Below are 20,602 nucleotides of genomic sequence, written 5' to 3' on the forward strand. Positions count from 1 at the left end.
CGGCCCGGCCTGGCCCGAGCAGGGCCTGGCCGGGCCCACTGGCCCCCACACAGGGCCTGCAGCCACCTGTCCCAGCACCGGAAACGAGAGAGAGCTTGGAGGGGGAGTTTGCCTATTCTTAAATGTGGATAACAGAGGTGATCACAACTTTAAGTGGCTTAGAGAATTGTCCATATTCAAACTGGCCAGCTGATAGGTTCTATCAGTTCCCAGAGGAAACTGTAAGCACCCCTTAGCAAGGACGTCCCTTCCGGGACTATGCTTGCTAACCTATGACACCATTACCACTTGGAGCGTACTAGGTGCTGTTCCGGAATACATATCCAAATTTTCTTTCATACAAAAGGATATCTCAGGATTGCTCCATGGACTGAACCAAGGCACATTGAATTGTCTGTATGACAGGGAAAATATCTTTGAAAATATGCATCTGAGCAAAAATGCCGGTATAAATGTGCCAAGGGTAACTCGGCTCTGCCTGTAGATGCTGCAATTAGAATGTTGTACTGTGGTACTGGTGGAGTTTCTGTTGTTGTACATGACTCTCCCGTTCCTTCTGATTCCACTTCAAAACCTGTTTTGTTGACAATTCAGCAGCTAGTCCCACTGTGGCTCTCCAAGCTCTGAGACTGATGCATTCATTCACTCTTTGGTGGTGAATGGTCAGAAAAAAGATATTTTTCAGCACATTTTATCACCCATCTCTAACTTCCTTGGCAGTATTCCATGAAAATTGAGCTAAGTATGACAACATGAAGTCTAAATCAAATAAAAGGTTTTTGGTTGGACTGTTCTTGGTGCGCACATGTGAAATTTAGTACCCAAAGAAGGGAATGTCTTGTTCCAGGCTGACTGTGGATCTTCCACTGATGGAAACATAGAATCAGAATACCATTTTGGGAGGGACCTCAAGGATCGTCTGGTCCCACCTTTCTTGGCAAAAGCACAGTCTAAACAAGATGGCCCAGCACCGCATCCAGCTGAATCTTAACAGGATCCGACACTGGGGAATCCAGCAGTTCCCTGGGGAACTTATTCCAATGGCTGAATGCTCTTGTGAAAGATTTTCCTCCTGTGTCTAATTGAAATCTCCCCAGGAATAACTTGTACCCCTTACCCCTTGTCTTTGCCATGTGACTCCATGCAGAAAGGGAATATCCATCTCCATGAGGCTTTGCCAAAAAGAGGGAAGTGTAAAGACAGTGCTTGAAAGTGTTTTGTTTGCTGTGTAATGGAAAATGTTGAATCCGAATAATCTACAAAGCACCAACGAAAGAAAGCTGGATGTATGTTTGGCAGATGACCTGTACTGACTGTTTCCATGCTTGTTTGGTCTTGTTTGACCAGCAATAGCTACACTGGTGCTTCTTGGTATTTTGATAGTATCTTGATATTTAGATTTTCACATTCATTGTGCATCTGTAGGAGGACAGATGAACCCGTCAGCACACGCACATTTCACTGTTTAATTCCACTTTTCTCATACTATTGATTTTTCTTAGATTAAGCTCTAAGGCCTTGATTCTGAGCTGAGTATTACTGCAGTATGAATAATTGCAGAGATATTTTTTATCTTAGCACAGTTGAAAGGTTTTTTGTTTCACTAACTGGGGCTCAAACTATTTATAGAGAGAATTGTGCCATGTGGCTACAATCTGTAGTAAATTCAAGTGCTTTTATAACAAAGCCCTAATTTTGAAGGGATTTCAGTCTTTTTGGTTATGCATAAATTTGAATTTCTGGACTGAGGATAAAGAATCAGGTGGGGTTTTTTTACTTTTTAAAAGAAATAAATGCTGACTTTTCCTTTTCCTCCTGTTCTGGAGCTTAAATATCTTGGCAGCAGTGTTTGAAAAAGTTCTAGTTAAACTAGTTTTGGAAAATAGTTTGGCAGGCCACAGTGGAGTAAAGCCAAAGTATGTTAGATGTAAGTTTTAAAACCTAATTGTAAGCTAAAATTATACCTATAGTGGGAGAGAGTGATGTGCAACTCAAATACAATATTTGCCTCTTCCCTCGCCTCCTTTTTTCTTCTTCTCCAGTTAGTCAAGCTGTGCTAGACTGCTAGAAACAGTGCTCGGAATTCTCATGGATCCTGCATTTCTTCTGCCTGAGCCTCAATCAGTGTGGATGGAAATGACATAGTTAAGTAGTTCTTCGAAAAATAGCTTATTTTTCATATCGTATATCATATATCATCATTAGGTAAAATTTTCACATGCCTTAAAAATTAAGTTGTGTGGAGTCTATAGCACTGGAGATAACTGATCTTTTTCTTTGCTACATCATTTCTTGCAAAATAGTTGAACCAAAGGCTGTTTCCATTTCCCATTATACCTTCCACTGTCGTACAAACACAGCTACTTTCAAATGCTTTAGTTTATCTGCTGTTGACTTTAGAAGTACAATTTGTAATATGACAGGATGACTGCAGGATATTATTTTTAAAGTTTGTATAAAATGGATTGTGCATCTTTTTTCCCACAGTGAAAATGTCTAGACTCTTCAGAACCTTTGTAAAGCTGTTATCCAGACAAATTAGTTCCATGAATTTGAGTCACATCAGCCTCAAGAATTATCCAAATAAATGTGGTCACCAAGTCATTTTACTCTTAGCTATAATACAAAACACTGCTTGTAATCTATAAAGCTGACAGAAAATTGCTTATCTGATACAGCCTGACTTCTTTTCTTCTTCTTTTCCTCTGTTTTTCTTTTTTCTTTTATTTTTCTTTTTTCAAGATTTTCTGTTCATCTAAGTGTTAAAAATATTTCCCATCAGAGTGGGCATTCTGTTGCATAATAATTTTGGCTGTCTCTCAGCATTGCTAAATTGTATTAAGCATAGATGTCATAAGGAATAATTTGTGGCTAACATCTGATGCCTAGCCTAAGAGTAGAAGTCCACGTAATACCCAGTTATATTCTTAGGGAGATGTTCAATTCATTTTGGGGAAGTAGAGATGTCATAATCTTATTAGTCTATAGCTTCTTTTTGATCTTTTATACCATTCCAAAATTCATACCAATGCCAGAAATTAACTCTTCCTTATCCACGACTTCTCATCCGGTTTTGATTGCACTTTCCAAATAGCCTTTGATTCAGCATGAACTTGTTACTTGTGCTTTCTGTGTGCCATATACTCAGTTTGATAAATTTTGAACAAAAAAATCCTCTGAGCACTACTCACATTCACTTAGTCCATCTCCTTGCTTTTACACAACCTCCAATGAGTGCTTTGTTTTACTTCCAAGTGGTTAAAACTGTGAACGTTATTTTGTTTGGTCTTTTGTCTTTTGTGGAAGAAAGGGGAGAAGAAAAGAAGCAATGTGAATAAATTGAGTTAAGCTAAGTTTAGGAAGAGCCAGACTCATAGTTTTAACACTTTCCCCAGCTGGTTGATATTTTCATGCTGTTTGTGTTGTCTTTGAAGAGAACCTGTTAGCAGAACATAACTTTAATCATATGAAATAGTTTTCTGAGAGATACAGTTTTTTCAAAGTTTGCATTATAGAATGAAAGGAAATATGAAATTACTTTAATTATTGAAGAAGTCATGGCATGTCATCACATCATTTATCCCAGTGTATATTTTATGGTGATAGGCATGAAATGTAAGGTACCTGCTTTCTCAGATGTATTTTCTGCTCTTTTGGATGATTTGTGTCTAGGTTATGACAAAATTTCTAATGTCACACACTCATGCAACTTTCACAGCAGAGAGCAAAGTTATAAATAAAAAAAAAGAAGAGAGTCTTTTCTGAAGAAGTAGCTGCCTTTGATCTGTTTGATCTCTGGTCTCAGTAGCTTAACTGCCTTTTTCTCCTTTTCTCATGTTTTGGCTTAATATCTGTCACCAGTTTCACATGAATCATTGCAGTCCAGTGCTGAGCCCACCAATGTCCTTCAAGAGTAAACCTATTTTTTTCTGCTCTGGACAATTTATCCGTTTGCTGTTGCCTGTCTTGAACACCTTTTCAGAAGTATTCCTGACCATCACACAGTTGTCTGCTCTATGTGGTGGGTTTTGTCATTCCCATCAGAAAAAAAAAACCTCTTCTAAAGCTTCTTTTGAAGGTAATTGATCAGTTCTAATGATTTGGAAATTTTTTTTTTATTTTTTTTTTTTTTCATTTCTCTTTGCGATTGTTGGGAATTGCAGAGTAAGTGAAATGTGCCCATCTGGACCCCTGTGGAGTCTTAGCCTTCCTGCTTAGGCCGTTACCTTGCTATAGTTGACGTGTAGAATAAGTTGTCTTGAAAATTTCAGAAGAAATACCTGTTTATGGTGCATGGCTAGAGGAACAGCATTTTTCTTTCTCAGATTTGTACTCTCAGCTTTCAAAAATTTCTCTCAACTTTATGTCAGCAGAAGACTGTAGTGTGTCATCATGCAGTTAACCTTTAGGGATAATTAGAGTGGTGCTACTGGAGAGTTACACATGAGGAGGTAGAACATCTACCATCATTTAGAGGCAAAGTAATTGCAGATGGTTTGCACACAACAGTCAGGCTTCTATGGCAGTTTCCTTAAGTATCTGCAGTGCTGAAGCATAGTATCAGATTTCATTGATATTTGTCTTCTTTTTTAAAGTTTTGTGCCTGCAGGGTCTGGAAATAGAGAGGAAGTTAGATTTTGGGGAGTAAATCCCTGCCTAAATCAGAAGAAGATGACAGTTCCAGGTGAGTCATCTGGATTATCTTCAAGGTTGATTTTTACCTTTTGTTCTAGCCAGAAATTCTGCTGTATGTATGATAGATCTCTAAAACTCTCTTTGGCTAGCACCAAAAAACATGTCTAATTTGTGCACCACTGAAACTTTGCTAGAAGGTACAAAGTTGCTCTTAATTCAGAAAATCTCAAGGAGATTTTGTGCTTCATATCCTTTTATCTAGACCCAGGCTTCCTGCCTTAGATTTCCAAACTTCCATCCTATTTTGTTACTTCAATTAGAGCTTGTTATTTGTCTTTTAAGTATACCAGATTGATAGCATTTAACAAGGATATATTTTTCAAAAAGGTTTATAATCTCAGACCAAATAACCAGAAAGAATCATGTTCTTACTAATGGATGATGTGTGGACTAGTAATTGCTGCATTTTTTTTCTTTTTTCCACCCTCTTTACCAAAAAATTGATAGATAATGTTCTAGGTAGTTCAATAACAGATGTTGAACTCTGGAGGGTTTATTTGAGAAGGCTACATAAAGTTTGTGAAACTGGAGGTATTTTGGTCTTTTGACCTATTATTTTTAGATTTCAGTGGAGAAATGCTGAAGAATAGCAGTGATTTTCCTTCTATTTTCATCCAAGTATTTCTAAATTGTTTTTCTTTTGAACTTTAGAATTATGTTGGGGGGGAGAGGGGTGGGTTTGAGCCAAAGCAAACAATTCTTATTATAAAACTAGAAGCAATTTAAAATATTTTAAGGAGTATTTTCATGGTGGAGCAATTACTGTATCTTTGTATTTTCCTGTCTGATGAATTATGATTGAAAAAGGCAGAAAATAATGGAAGTTTGAACTTAGTATGTATGTGAAATGTGAAAGAAGGTCAGAATTAAAGGGAAATAAAAGAAAGTAACTGGAAGTTATGGGAGTCTGATCACAGGGAACATTTGGTTCTGCTTCAGCCTCTTCAGCTGCTGGAACTTGAGATGCATGAGATATGCGTGTGTATTGCTGGCTAAGTTTCTAGGGACAGAAATAGAGCAATAGTTTGACAAATGCATGCCAAAGTGGCATTTTCTGAAGGCCAATAAAGCAATGCATAGGTGAAAAAGGATCTTAGCCAAGGTATACTTGCTGACAGGTTGATTATCATTTAAACTAGCTAAGATTTTTTTTTTTTAGATTAAGCATGAAGGATTTTAATCATTAATTTAATTACACTGATTATAATAATTTTATGTAACAAAATTCATTTTATGAATATCTGTTGCTGGTATAGAACAACTAAAGCTTCATGTTTTTATAGTGTTTCCATGAGGAATATGTACTTACTCTGTGCCAAAATTTTTTGCATTATGAAAATATGTATCATTTACAGGTGTTACTAACCAATGGTCAGGTTCAATAAAAATCAGTAGGTTGGTGAAATATTCCATCTAGTACTAATAAGGGAAGTGGTGGCATTTTGAAATTAGAAGTAATTTCAATGACATTTTCCATTCAATGTTTTACCCAAAAGGAGTTGTATGTGTTCTAGTTCTATGAAATAAGATATCTGATGTCAGAAGCTTTTTTCAAGTAGCTGCTAAAATGAGCTGTCTCATCTTTCCTGCCTGTCATTTCCTAGATCATTGCATTTCAGCTAGCAGCTTGTTTTCTGGGTTTGGCCCTTGAGATAGTGAATCTGTCCTGGACCTCTTTTTCTCCTGCAGCAAGTAAGGAATGGGTTGTGGCCAGATCCTGCCTCTGTTCACACAGGCAGCTGGAACTCAATTTGCTGTCATTGTCTCCAGAGCTCATGAGAAGAAAGTGAGCAAGCAGAACAGTTTTACTCCAAAATTGTGATCCAGCCATAATAACAGTATCTTTTTGCATAGTAGGAACTGAGAAATAGTGTAGTTTGCACTCATGAATACACACAAAGCCACATACACACAAAATACGTGGAAGGATATCTCTTTGGTGACAGCTAGTCTACTTATTTGCAGTGTATGGACTTTTGAGGGCCTGACTTGTGCATTTGGAGTGGGGTTTTTTAAGCAAATATATTTGGCTGTATTAGGACCTAGCTTTCTATGGGGTTTTCCCCACAACTTATTCACAGCATGGCTGGAGATGAGGCTGATTTGTGTATAGGTTTAGAAAAAGTGGTTGACTCAGGAAAAAATAAGGGGAGAAATATCTGGTTTCACTTAAATAAGTGAAAGATAAAGAAGAAATATGTGAACGTAGATTTGAAGAACAAATATAGACAAGTTGGTAACTAAATGGGCTTGCTGTTCTGTATTGCTAATGTTCAGTACCTCTTAGTTAGAAGAGGACATTTGAGGGAGTTATCTGTGTGACATCCCCTGACCTTTTCAGTCAGAAGTTGGTCATGCCATTCAGGATCATTGGATGTGGCAAGGGAAGAAAGTGACTGAGGGAAGGAGGTGGTATAGAATGTTTATTGGGATGCTTTGTGTCTGCTGAAGATGGAATACAAAGTTATACATTTATGGGACCTTCTGCTGTCACACCAAAAAAAATTGGAAAATTGTGTTTCACCCAATCTTCGTGTGGGAGAAGTAATGGCTGTCCCAACGACTTCCTATTTGCTATGTGACACAAATTATCCTGAAAACACATTTGCTAGTACTTATTTTAACTAGTGCATCAGTTATTACTGCAAGTACATTACAGCAAGCAGCCTTCGTGTGGTTTGTCCCTCTGTGCCATTTGCTAGTCCATGAAGTAGCTTCATAGGTACAGTAAATGCAATTTAATGCTCAAGTGACTTTTGATTTTTATAAGCAGAACTGCCTCCTGGCAAAACTATGGAACTGCTAAGCTGTTTGCTTTTCTAATGCTTCCAGATGATTTATATTGAAGATGAAGTTGCTAGTAAAGAACTATCATGCTGGCTGGCTGGGAGTATAGAAACACACATGTGCCCTAAGTTGGGTTTTCTCTCAAATATTTGCGTTATTCCATATGTTATTTTTTATTTACAGAATACTCATTGCTTTATGAACCAATGCTTGTGCTTCTTCAATGCTCTGCTGAAATGATTCTCCTGTTATTGCTGAACTTGGATTTATTCCAAGAGAAGATCTGGTTTCTTCAGGCAGACTTGCCAATGTTTCAGTCTTTATATGTTGCATCAAATCTGCATGGATCTGAAAGCATGTCTTCATCATGGTTATGCAATTGTCATGCGTAGCTGTGATTTGATTAAAATACAAAAGAATACTTCTTTCTTAATGGAAGTTCACAGAGGATTTTTGATGTACCCTCAAAAGATGTTGACCAGGGCCTTGCTGTCTGCAGTGCTCTGTTAAGTTACATTGTGGAGCACTGCAGCCTGTGCAGGATCTCTGGAAAGCCACAGCACATGGTCAGGGTCACTTTCTGTACCTGTTGCTAACCCCCCTGGAAATCTGTGAGCAAGATCTCAGTGTGCAACTGTCGAGGTCAGTACTGTTTTTTGCTGCATTTCGAAGTCTTGGTCATGTTCTACCTGTGAGATGTTACATGCAGTCAAGTGGTTTATTGACTTGCTTAAAAGATACTGAGAAATTTGGAAGTCCTTCCAAAAAATTGCCCAGTTGAAGGTTATAGTGTTCTTCAAACTCTGTTCCTGAAGCGTTAAATGTAGTGGTGCTATTTAAAGCCAAGAATGAAAAGGGATCGCTCTGGCATTAGTTACCTCAGTTATAAATCATGTTAGATGTTTGGATTTATATGATCTTGATATGTACAATATATATTGAGAATGTCTCTCTGCAGTGTTCACATTTAATGTCAAAGGGTAGTGCTCTGTAACAGGGTTGCTCTACTAGTGACTTTGCAGTGACTTCTTATTCCAGTGATTTCATATACAAAAGACACAGTGTTTGATTTTGCAGGGTGCAGAAAGTACCTCCAAGGAATCTGGGGTGGTCTTAACAGCACTAACTTCAGACCACAGAATGCTGTTTAATGCCTCTGGGATTAAGCACTGCAGATGCAGCTGTTTATATTGTGTGAACAAACCATTCCTGTTTATGTTGTTTTGTATTTTTCTAATATATAAACCTAAAAAATAAATCACAGCAGTGCACTTAGTGGACATTTTATGTCTGGTGTGTGAGATGTGTGGCAGTGATGCTGGGAACGTCACAGTTCCATTTTCACATAGAATGGAAGCAAAATACTTTTCTGATTTAATATTTCAAGTCCATTACAGATCCAGTGAAGAATCCTGATTTAAATGCTTTGCCATTATTTCATAGTAATATTTGGTTGCAAAGGAGATTTTTCAAAACTTTAATGCAAGAATCTCTTAAATTAATTCTTACTGCCATTGACTTAACATAAAAGAAATATGGAATATAAATAATGTGCATCTAATTATTGGATTTCTATAGGCAAAAGAAAACAAATTTAACTTTTTAAAACTCTTATAATTGGCAGATAATTAAAACATGCTTCATTTTAGATGTTCCATTATGAGAAAGTTGTGACACCTTGATTAGACCTAGTTTTTTGTTGAGTTTTTGTAATCTGTTTGAGATGGCATCTTTTCCAGGTGCCTTAAAAACTCAAATAGAAACAAGTAAGGTGTTTAATAGGAATTCCCTTCCTTCCCCTGCTCCATGATATTTTTGTAACTGAGGCTATTTCTGGGATCATCTGTGATTATTTTTAGTCTTAAATTAGATATATTCATCCTTTCTTTCTTCTCCGCTCTCTCTTCTTCCTTTCTTGGCCCCCACAGAAAATAGGGGGAAAGGCCACTTTTTTTATATATATAAAATTGAGTTACTTTAAACAGTTTTCAGTAACTCAACACAGAATATTAATTGCACTGCTTTTTAAAACAAAAGGATCCACTGGAGCCCATAAGTGTATGGTGCACTGGTCAAATGGGCTGAGAGGTGCTGTGACCCAGGGATGGGACTGGACAACCCTAGCGGAGTATGAATCCCTGGAGCTGGTGCTACTTGAGCCATCAAACCAGCCAGCTGAGGTTGGGAAGGGAGGAGAGAAGTGAGCTGAATCATTAGTTCTTTGCTTAATTTCCATTCTTGCACCATGAAATTAGGCTACCTTTTGGGCCTTTTGGTTCCCCTGTGGAAGTGCACAGGAGCACAAGGGCAAAGCCATTTAAAAAATACAGATTTTATAGACATTTTAGAAGCTACCTCAGGAGTTTAGGCATGTGAAAGGACTCTCATTATTTCTACTTTAAAACCAGTGTCTAACTCTCTTTTAGAGAATCACCAGCTTTTGTGCAAATCAGTGCAATTCTCAACAGGGAAATGTTTGGGATTTAATTTTGATCCTGCAGTCATTGTGTATATTTCCTATTATCACTGAAAAAAAATATTCCAGGACTGTATTTGTAAATACATCTCTACTAGTTGCTGAAACTAGTTTCTACTAGTTTCATTTTTTGATTTTGTCAGGTTTTCAACAGAACAGAATACATGGAATTGATCTGATGTTACTTTCTAAGAGACTTTTGCTTGTGTCTTACACAAGAGGCTGTTACTGAAAACTTGGTAACCATGGGGTGAAAGGTAAAGCCCTGTTACTGATTAAAAAGAGTAAGTAAAAGCAGCAACCTTCATGTCATTATCTGGAAAGGAAAATTATTATTAAGTAGAAATGGAGTTAACAGAAATTTTCTTGACAAAATTGTTTTTTATAGGAAAAAAATGTTCATTAAAGACAATAACTGGCAAGATTTCCCTTTTTGACACAGGGGAAAAAGATCACTTTTAGCCTTTCCAGATGAAAAATTTTTAAAGAAAAATGAAACCAAAAAAAAGAAAAAAAAAAAAAAGAGAAAAAAAAAAAAAGAGAAAGAAAACCCCCTCACAAATACTCCAAGAATAAAAAATCCAACTAAACTGAGGAAAGGGATTGATTGGCTGGGGTGAAAAACAGTAAGTCAGAGGAAGTCCTGTATTACAGAAGGATTGGGAAAGAAACCTTCAGCTGGTTAATTCAGGTAATGAAGAAAGTGATAACTAGAACAAGGTGAACAGGGTGACCTTGAAAAGCTATAAATGAAGCACATTCAAAACAACTAAAAAACTGTTATCTCCATACATGATAATACAACTTTTAATAATAAATAACACAGAGCCTCATTATTTGGGTAAAAAAGCTTGGTATTTTGTCTTTTTTGACATTAAGTACTACTTTAAAATGTCAGTTGCATTTACATAGGCTGGGATGGTTTCTATGAAATGTGCCTAATTACCTACCTCAGTGGCCTTTAGGTGTGTTACCGCACATTTGGCTCAAATGTTGTCACAAATTGAATACTTTTTTTTTAACGTTTGCTTCAGTTCAATATGTTGTAAGTTCAAACAGGCTTATAGAAAAGCAGAATAAGATGTTACCCAATAGTGTACACTGCAAAAAATCCACAATGCCTTAATAGTTTGTTTTCTGGTAGATCTTTCTCCTTGCTCTTTTTGAAAGCCCGTTTGTAACTTCCTGTCTCTGATGGAGAAGTGTACTCATGCTTCAGGAGTACCTTCTCCTGCTCCTTCCCAAGCTGCAGTGTGGAGCTGCATCTGATGCTCCTTTTACAGGTGTCCAGGGAGGTGCAAGACAGAATCGTTTCTCTTTTGGCAAGACATGGCATCGCAATTTATTTTCAATTACAGATCAAGTCTTAGTTTTAACTTTGATTTTCTTGGTTCTTCTTTGCATATATTACGGACTTTTCTGTTTAAATTTCTTATCTATATTTATCCTGTATTCGAGGCCAAAAAAGTATTTGTGGATTTTTTTTTTTATAGATAATAATGGCTTTAAATAGTTACTTTCCTTCTCAAGAACTCTGATTTTAGACTTAGGGACAGCACTGTGAGTCAGCACTGCAAAAATTTCCTTTAGACTCCTGGGAATATTTGGAATTCAGCAAATGACAGCTAGTAGCTGTTTGGGACATGCTTAATATTAGGTTAAATTACTCATTCCTGGATCAAAATAACTAATAGGAATTTGTGCCAATGTTGCCCTTCTTACTGTTACATATGAAATGATGAAGGATTGCAGGTATATTCTTCCTGCCTGGATGAGTCTAGTAGCATGTGATTATTTTTTATAGGTTGTATTAAATTTCTTTTACAGAAGTTCAGGATTTGAGGTATTTTCCTAAGTACAAACTGAAAAAAGAATTATTAAAAGTTGAGAGAATTAGTAAGTGATAATTTTATTTTAATCTGTACAATATTTTGTAGGAACTAGTTTCAGTTAAACCATGAGAAGCAATCTAAAATAAGTATATTTTTATTTTAATAAATAGGAAGTCCTTTAAAAAGTGTTGAGTTGTAATTTATTCTCTTCAGAAAAGATCCTGTCATAAGATTATAGAGACAGCCTACACTACTGTTGAGCTTTACAAGGATTCTTTCTCTCTTGAATGTTTATGATTGTTTTCTGTAGATTAGCACATAGATTGCAGTGTATTTTTATTCTCAGAACCACAAGAAGCACAAGTCAGAACCACTAAAGTGTAATTACTTTATCCAGAAAAGATTCTTCCTGGCACTTGATGAATCCTCTTACGAATACCAGTACACAGAGTGTACAAAACATGTTGTGTTTCTTTTTAATTGTTCGTGTCAAAAGTTGGGTTTGTTACAGTTGGCTGCAAAGTGGAGGGATTGCCATGGTTCACTAAGGCCTGGGTCTGCAAGCACTTTTGTTCATGTTTAACTTTGGTGAGTTATGTGTGGTGGTTGTATGGGCAAGCACATGGATACGCATGTGCACAGTTAACACCTCTAGTTTTGTAAAACTCCACAGATTTTTGGCCCGTAGCTGTGAGGATGTGTCTGTGAGACAAGTCAGAGTCAACAACAGAGCAGCTTTTAATCAGTTTGTCACTTGGGCATCTGTAGAACTTTGTTTCAGTCTGTGCAAGAGTTTCAAAATTAACAGTTTGGGGGTTTTTTTTGTAAAATTAAAATCCCCTCAGCATGAATTTCTGCGTAACTTTATAAAAATCTGTTCATACTCTTCTGATACTCTAAGGAAAGTCTTAAAATGAGCCTTCCATAGAAAAATACGATAAAATAATTTTGTCCTTCAGTTCATTCCCTCTAATGTGGTCAACTGTTTCCTGGCAAGAAGAGAATTCCTGATCAACATTTTAATGGAAAGAATGTGCTACAGAAGTCCTTTGGGTATGTAAATCAGAGAACTGTTGGATGAGGCTCTTTAGATTAATCCAAGTGATATAGTTCCTAAGGAGCAGAAAAGTCTCTAAAGTCAGAACTTGGTCCAAACACAGCTGGATTTTCAACTGAAACAAACGGGGAGCCACAAAGTGGATCTACCACAGCTCTTTCCTGGGGAGAAACAAGAGTTTCCTCCAAAAGAGAGAAGCTGGGTATGCTATTGCAGGTAACTGCCACCAGACAGCACTCTGTCTGCTCAGTCTTGTCCAAAGAGCACCGGGTCTGGCATCCTTCACTGATCCCCCACTAGACCCATCCCTTTATGAACATCTCTCTCATGCTGCTTTGTCACAGACCTTCAGGCACACAAATACACCTTTCAGTTGAATCTACAAAAATGACTTTTGCTGGGTGGCAACATGGTCTTCTTGTGGTTTCAAGCATGTGTTACTGAAAACACACAAAAACCGTCTGAGTGTCTGTCCATAGGACCTTTGATCCAAACACTGCAAAATGGGGATGTACTGATCTGCCCCATGGTGCACTAGATCGAGATGGGACCCCCAAAATGTAAGCCATTTCATTTCACCAGCCAGTGTGCTTCCTGCCTCTTGACTGGGAGCCAGGAGGATTCTAGGTTTGAATGCCTTTAGCAGTGTAGCTTTTGTGTGCTACTGTTCTCAGGATTAAGTTTTAGAAAGTCAGACAAACAAAAGCAGCCTAGCTCTATCATTGTAATGATCCATAAGTGTACTGCTGTTACCAGCAATGAAATGTTATCACAGACAGGAGGTAAGCAACAAGACAAGAGGCAATGGCCAGAAAATGATGCACAGGAAGCTCTAGCTAAATATGAGGAAGAACTTCTCTACTGTGAGGTGACCAGAGCACCAGCACAGATTGCTTGGAGAGGTTTGCAGTCTTCTTCACTGGAGATATTCAAGAACCATCTGAGTAATTCCTGAGTCATCCATGGACTTGTTAGAGAGTGCTAGTTTGGTAAAAAAAAAGCCTAGATATTGTCACGGGTCAGAGTGATGCTCCTTAAAAGTGGTTGTCATGTGCTGCTGCGCAAGAAGCCTAACCTGTAGCATAACTTCTTGTTTCTATCTTCTAACTGTGTATTAACTGTGAAAGAGATAAAGTTCATCTTTAACAAAGATGAGGTCAACAACAGGAGAAGAATTAGCATTGTCATCATCAGACCTTCAGCAAACAAGACCTTTTCTCTTAACATGTTTTTGCCTGTAAGAAAATAATTGCCTTGGGTAGCATAAGCTGGACTCGCGGTTTTGCAACACAGCCCATCCTTGTGGAGCACCCTTTCTTGGATGCATTTCTCCTTGGCTCTGGGAGAGCTGAGGAAAGGTTGTATTCTTCCCTTGCATAGGCTGCAGGAAGCAGGGCTATTCATGAAGCAAAAAGGAGGAACCTTCTCTGCTTCTAGAGCACTGGCTGACTTTACACTAAGGGAAAAGTAAAAGCTGAGAGAAAGCTGCAGTGGGCTGCCACACAATGTATGTTTTTCTACATGTTTTCCTAGGAAAGACCTTTTAATGACAAGAAGCATAGCGCTTTTCTCTGCAAGGTTTATCTTATATTAGCGCAACAAAAATAAAGTGATTGAAACATGAGTGTTTAGAAGGAAACAATATGCTGTGAATAATATTGGTTGGAAATACTACTGCATGTTTAGAGTAGGGTTGTCTGCCATTGGAAGTTATAAAAATACAGCTGTAAATTGTACATTGGGGTTTGGTTTATTCTGGAAGCTAATTTTTAAGAAACTGAGGTTTATTTATTGGTTGTGTCACAGGAATATTTGGCTTGTTCTAGTTCCAGTCTTCAGCATTTTTCATTTCAAGCCATATAAAGGAGAAGATAATCTATGGTACATCTACCCCAGTTCAACAGAGTGGGCTCTAACCCATCTCTGTAAATATACTGCCTTCTGTGTTGGTTCTAGCCACAGCAATACTTTAAAAATTATTTGTATTCTTCTAAAATTTACTCAACAAAAACACTTTTCATTCTATGCTATTGCATTCAGGTCTCAAAACATTGCAAAGCATCCTTCAGCATGCTCCAAAATTTTCACAGGGGCAATGGGAAAACTTTGCTTGGTATCACTGTGGGATCTGACATCTGCATTTCCTTTGGGATGTGTGAAACTTTTCCCTGACAGGTGCGTTTAAACGTAGGAAATGGCATTCCAGTTGGGTTTTGTGTCATGAATACAGTGCATATGATTTATCTGAACACCAGCAAGACTTTCTCTCTCTCCCTCCCTTCCTCCCTCTCTGCTTGGCTGGGCAAATAGCTGGCCAGCTCACAGCCCTCCAATCACCTGGTGTGCCAAGCCTCCACCCCTCAACACTGAGGGTTCCCACACCACCTGCAGCTGGCTTTTAAAGCAAGTCTTTTAATAAAATCACTTTCAGTCATTACTCTTCCATTTATGACAGCAGGAGTTCAGGACTGAGTAAGAGGAGCAGAAATTTCCCCAGCAGAAGTTGCTCTGAATCAGGTTAGTAATGAAGTTTACTGCTGAAAGAAGTAACCTGAAAGCAACCTAGGTTATCATAGGAAATGTTGCCTTTAACATATGTGCTGTTTGAGTAGCAAGAGCTGTGGTACGCAGTTTGTTTACGTTACAGCATTATCCTGTCTTTGCTGAAATAAAAATTACAGTGTTAATATATAGAAGATGCAGTTATATTTTCCTTCCCAGTCTGACTAGAAGGTGTTTCTGCTTTTGAACAATAAAGCTTGCTTTCCTTTTCCCTTTTATGCATCATACACTTCTGTTACAGGTGCAGCTTTCCAATTTTACAGCTTGAACCATTATTGAAATACGCTACTTTAAATATCCCAAGGCATATGGAGTTTTGTGAAAGTCTTGGGCACCACATGAACTTTTAGGACACTTGCACTAAAACAATTTATTGGCTGTGCATGTGTGCACGTGCACGCAAATCATAGACCATACCTAGTTTTGCTTCATCTCTGAATTCTTTTACTTTCATATATTACTGCTCAAGATCCAATCAATGCAATTCTTTTACTTTCATATGTTATTTCACTTCAAGAAAGATCTCCCTTTCATATATTATTGGACCAGATCTAATAAATGTAATACTGCAATTTTTAATAAGGCTACATGTACTTAATAGGAGACAAAAAAATTAATAAACTTTGACAGTTTTTTCAGGAAAATGAGGCTGAAGAAAGATGCTAAATTAATCTGTATTAACCAGTATATATTTATATTTTCCCATTTTCAATACATTACAAACTTATTGGAGTCTTTTATCCTTAATTGACATGGTGTTTAAAATGTTTTAACTACTGCATCTAAAATTAATAGTATGTTATATAATATTAGCTATATATTCTAATATAATAATATTAGAATAGTTTTGAGCAAAATATCTATGGTTTACTTTGGCTTCAAAAATCATTGAACATAAATCTTAATAACAGTACTACAAGTTTCAGGGGTTTCATATTGCTTTATAACATTTGCTTTCCATATGAGATTTTAATGTTTTTTTATTAGAGCTTTTAATGGAGAATTTTGTAGGAAAAGTTGAATGGCAACTGCAGCAAAACTTTGGATTTTCTCATGTGTAGCTTGGGTTTAATGTGCACTAACTTAAACCATGTATGAGACATAATTAGATTAAAATTTTATTTTAATGGAAATAAAATTATTGACACATGATGTAAATTACCATTTTTGCTCCAATATCCACTGATTTTTTGAATTTTGTGTGGGATAGGAGGGTAGGTTAGGTTATTTTTGCATGAAAAACACTTTGCAGAAATGGTAGATTTTACATGACTGTGAAGGAGTCAAAGCAGTTTTAAATATGAATATAATCTTTGCAGATAGAGACTTTGTCCCTTGAATGGTGTTTTTGGTCAAAAATTTTTTGACACCAAACATTTCCTGACAGAAGAGGGCTAACAACAGATGACGATTAAATGTTCCTGATCATCCACCTAAACAAACAGCTGGTATCAATTGTAAGGCTGAACTCATCTTCTTGGACTGGCATTCAGATGTGTAGTGGCCAAGCAGTAAATGATCTGGTTTACAATTGGCCAAGAAAGGCTGAAATTAAGACGATTTTATCAGCAGATACTGTAGAGAAAAAAATTAACCAAGACAATAAAGAACAAAAGGGATTGGAGAAATACCTGCTTATTCATGTACTCTGACAAATACCATGAAGTCCATCAGCTGTGAGGAAGCTTTATTTGGTTTTTCTTCCTCCCCCTATGTTAGATAAATCTTTCAAGTTCCTTTCCTGTCTAAATTATGTCCTACTCTCTTGTCTGTATCTTTGTTGAATGTGGTTGAAGGGGTAAAACTAAACTGTAGTGTGGATGGCTTAGCAGTTCTCTCTAGGAATGAGTTCAAGGAAGGAGGAGGTTTCAGTAACGGCTGATCATTGGTCCTCAAGTCTAAGGCAGTTGAACTGAGACCTGCCTTTTTTGGAGGACTGTTGGAAGCGTATTCCGTGTTTATGGCGTAATCTGTAGCTAAATTAAAACTTAGTCCAAAAGAGACTTCAAAAGTGCAGTGACCCAGCACATGCAGAGCCAAAGAGCTGCCACCTCAGTTGTATGCAGGAAAAGGAATGTGCCAACATTGGTAACAAATGGACTTCACAGGTGTTTGCTTGTGAAAGAGTGAAACTTGCTTTGCTTGTGACGAAGCGCTCTCTGTAAAGCAGACTTCAAAGTGGAGCCTAGCACAGGTTTGAATGCATGAGAGAATCATCAGGTTGTGTCCACTCCACACCTTAATTAGAAATAACTGCATACCGTTGGTGAGTTCAAGGGCATTTTCCTTTTTCGGTTTCTTGTTGCTCACTGCTTATGTTTAAACTCTGTATAAGGTCAGGATTCAATCTTTTCTCTGTTTAAACTGCATGAACAATTCAGCCCACCCTGACTGGCCGTCCTTGCAGGCTACATGCCTAACATTGCTGTTCAAGGGTGGCAGGTATCCAAGTCTGCTCCAAGAAATGTGGGACGGGTGCACCAAACATGCCTCAAAAGCACTCCCATCTTGATTGATTACCCAGTGTAATTATCAAAAACCCCCTCTTCCAAGCTGTCAAGTGTGTCTTCCCCGGAAGGCTCAGAGCAGAGCCAGTGCTCCTCAGCTGTGCAGGATGTTCAGCAGGGGCCCAGGCCAGTGCTGACAGAGCTCATGGCAGCAGAGACCAAGATGAAGCAGAGCCCAAAGTCGTGTGTTAGGATGAGGCATGGTTAGGCTGCAGCAGGGAAAAGAGGAAGAAAAAAGGAGCAGTTAGGAAAATACTGAAACCTGCTAGTCAAAAAGTTGGACAGAGAATTTTTTAATGTGTTTGCTTACCCTACTTTATGTTCCTCTCTGTCATAAAGATCAACAGGAAGGAAAACCAATATTTGTCCAAACTCAGGAATAAGATCTGTGAGTCTGCAGGAATAAGACCCTTTATAAGAGTATGTGGTGACGGTCAGTATAAGCTTGTCTAGGACAATGCTGCCACCAAAAGGCACACCCAAGCTTCTGTAGGTTTGTATTTTAGCTTGAGATGCGCTCAGCCTCAGTGTTCTGATAAACTGCTTGTGAGTCAGCACATGTCAGCAGTGAGTCATTGCCCAGGCTGTTCTCTTGCAGGGGGTGATGCATTAAAGCATCTGCTGTACCAGGGGCACCTCAGAGAAGCATTACACTTGTCAGTTATTTCTGAAGACACTTGTCACCTCATACCTATGTAATTTGGTCCTATGTGAAGCCAAATAGCTTCATAAGCTCATCAGTTCTTCCTGCTTCACTGTCTTATCTGAAAGTCTTGGAATGTCTCAGCCAAATCTGAAAGGGGGCCATGGCTGAGGTACAGTGCTGCACTTGCCACCAGAAGCTGTGAAGCAGAGTTCAGGCATTGTTTGCTATACATTTAGGCATACTAAGTATAGGAAACTGTGGAAGATATGCTGGATTCCAGTGGTTGTTGTAAAAGGCCATGTGTTTGTCAAATCCATGTTAGGATGGATATACTTACAAAGAGAAGTTTTCCACGCACATGAGGTGAGGTTTTTTTTCCTCTACAAACACAAAGTCTGTATATTGAACTTTGTCTTTGGTTGTGCTCCAGTTTCTTAAGGCTGAAGAAGAAAGGCTGGGTTTCAGTCAGAAGAGGCGTCTTCTCTTACTGGCTTGTGGCTGGCAAGAACTAGCCTCCTTCCTCTCCACAAGAAGCAGAAATCAGAAGCAGAAAAACTCCTCCTATTTTGCCATAAGGATTCCTTCCCAGCAGAGAAAACCATAATATTACTGCTGACCACTGCAGTACATGCCTGTACAATTTTTGGGACTTCTTGTCCCAAATGGCAAAGAAGCAAAACAATCTGAGATGACTTCGGAATAACAAGAGTCTTGGAAATTGCTTAGTGGTCTTAGAACAAGATCAGCCAGAGTATTTTTTCCTGTTAATGAAATACCAAATGAAATATTATCTGGGGGGAGGGAGAAGTAATTCCTTAAAAAAATGCTATGTTTCTGCCACATTGAAATTGCTAAGGTGAAGAGCATGGAGTCACAAGAGCATTGCTGCTTGTCACATGGGCTACAGACTAATAAGCATATTTATATAACATCCACAGCTATTCAATTCCATTCACTACCCTTTACCAAATTTTCTTTACTTAAAAGGGAATGGAGACCTTTTTTCTTAAGGATGCTCTTTGAAGACAGAAATGGCATGTTTGAGTGTGCTTGGGGAGCTATTACAGGAATAGGGTGAAAATGTTTTTTCTCTTCTCAGGAGATTGTTTTTCCCAAGCAGTCTTGTATCAGGATGGCAGTCCCTGATACTCTCTGCTTCTGACTCTCTGTTTTAGGATCAAATGCTGTTAATTGAGCTATCCATCTTGATACAAAGTCATTGCTGTTAGTGGATTGAACAAGTGGGAGTAGAAATGTCCTTTACTGTTCTAGGAAACTGATACAGACCAGGAAGGAATACACCAGCAGAATATGTCTAAATTAAATAGTTTTTCAGTTCCCAGGTGGGTTCCATTTAACAAATCATGAGCAGAGTAGAGATATATATGGTATGAGTTGCAAAGACAACCATCAGTTTGGGAAGATGACAGATGGTATTGCTTGATTCTTACCAAACTCTTAGCCATCAACAATACAGTTCAAACAAATACATAAAGACAGAACTTGTACATTAATGTTGCCTCTTTAAAATATTATTTTCTATGGGATGCCCATGTCCTCCCCCCCAAGCAAATGCTTTGGACCCTCAGTGACCATCTGTTTGAGTTGGGAAGCAGGATGGCTGCTGTTCCTAGCAGGCACCCATATCACAGGCCAGCGAAGTGCTACCTTCCTGCTGGCCTCCAGGACCAGGTCAGTCACAGAATCTGAGCTTGTGTGCTAGAGCTGATCACATCCCACACTGTGACAGGCACTCACAATATTGAAGAACTGCAGTTGGCATGGGATGAGCCATTAGTCCATTGGGTTTTGTTAGATGATTGTCAGGCAGAGATGTACAAGATTTCTTGTAAGGATAATTAGATTGGGGAAACTTCATTGGTGCGTGAGAGACTAGAAACACTATTTTAATCTGCTTTCAAGCAGTTCTTACTGAAGCAAATTCTAAAGGCAAAAGCTATGTATTTGAAGACAAAAGGATATTGAACTGGCTCTGTCAGAATGCTGTATTTTAAAGCTTTTGCTGTTTACAGTCTTACT

General features: G+C 38.1%; 1 protein-coding gene across 7 annotated transcripts in view; it reads left to right on the top strand.

The window, feature by feature from the left end:
• The window catches only part of SLC7A2 (solute carrier family 7 member 2), a 53,741-nt gene that overhangs the window by 12,479 nt on the left and 20,660 nt on the right, over positions 1 to 20,602 (top strand). Inside the window, exon 1 of one of the 7 annotated variants that reach the window (XM_017744589.1) lies at positions 4,594 to 4,684. The exons of 4 other annotated variants lie outside the window; for them this stretch is intronic. The gene's annotated coding sequence lies outside the window, so the exon portion shown is untranslated. Of the gene's footprint in view, positions 1 to 4,593; positions 4,685 to 15,131; positions 15,365 to 20,602 lie in introns of those variants that run through there. 2 more of the 7 variants (XM_008641439.2, XM_008641441.2) reach the window with 2 other exon arrangements.

Source organism: Corvus brachyrhynchos, unplaced genomic scaffold, assembly GCF_000691975.1.
Source record: "Corvus brachyrhynchos isolate BGI_N302 unplaced genomic scaffold, ASM69197v1 scaffold17, whole genome shotgun sequence".
NCBI lineage: Eukaryota > Metazoa > Chordata > Aves > Passeriformes > Corvidae > Corvus > Corvus brachyrhynchos.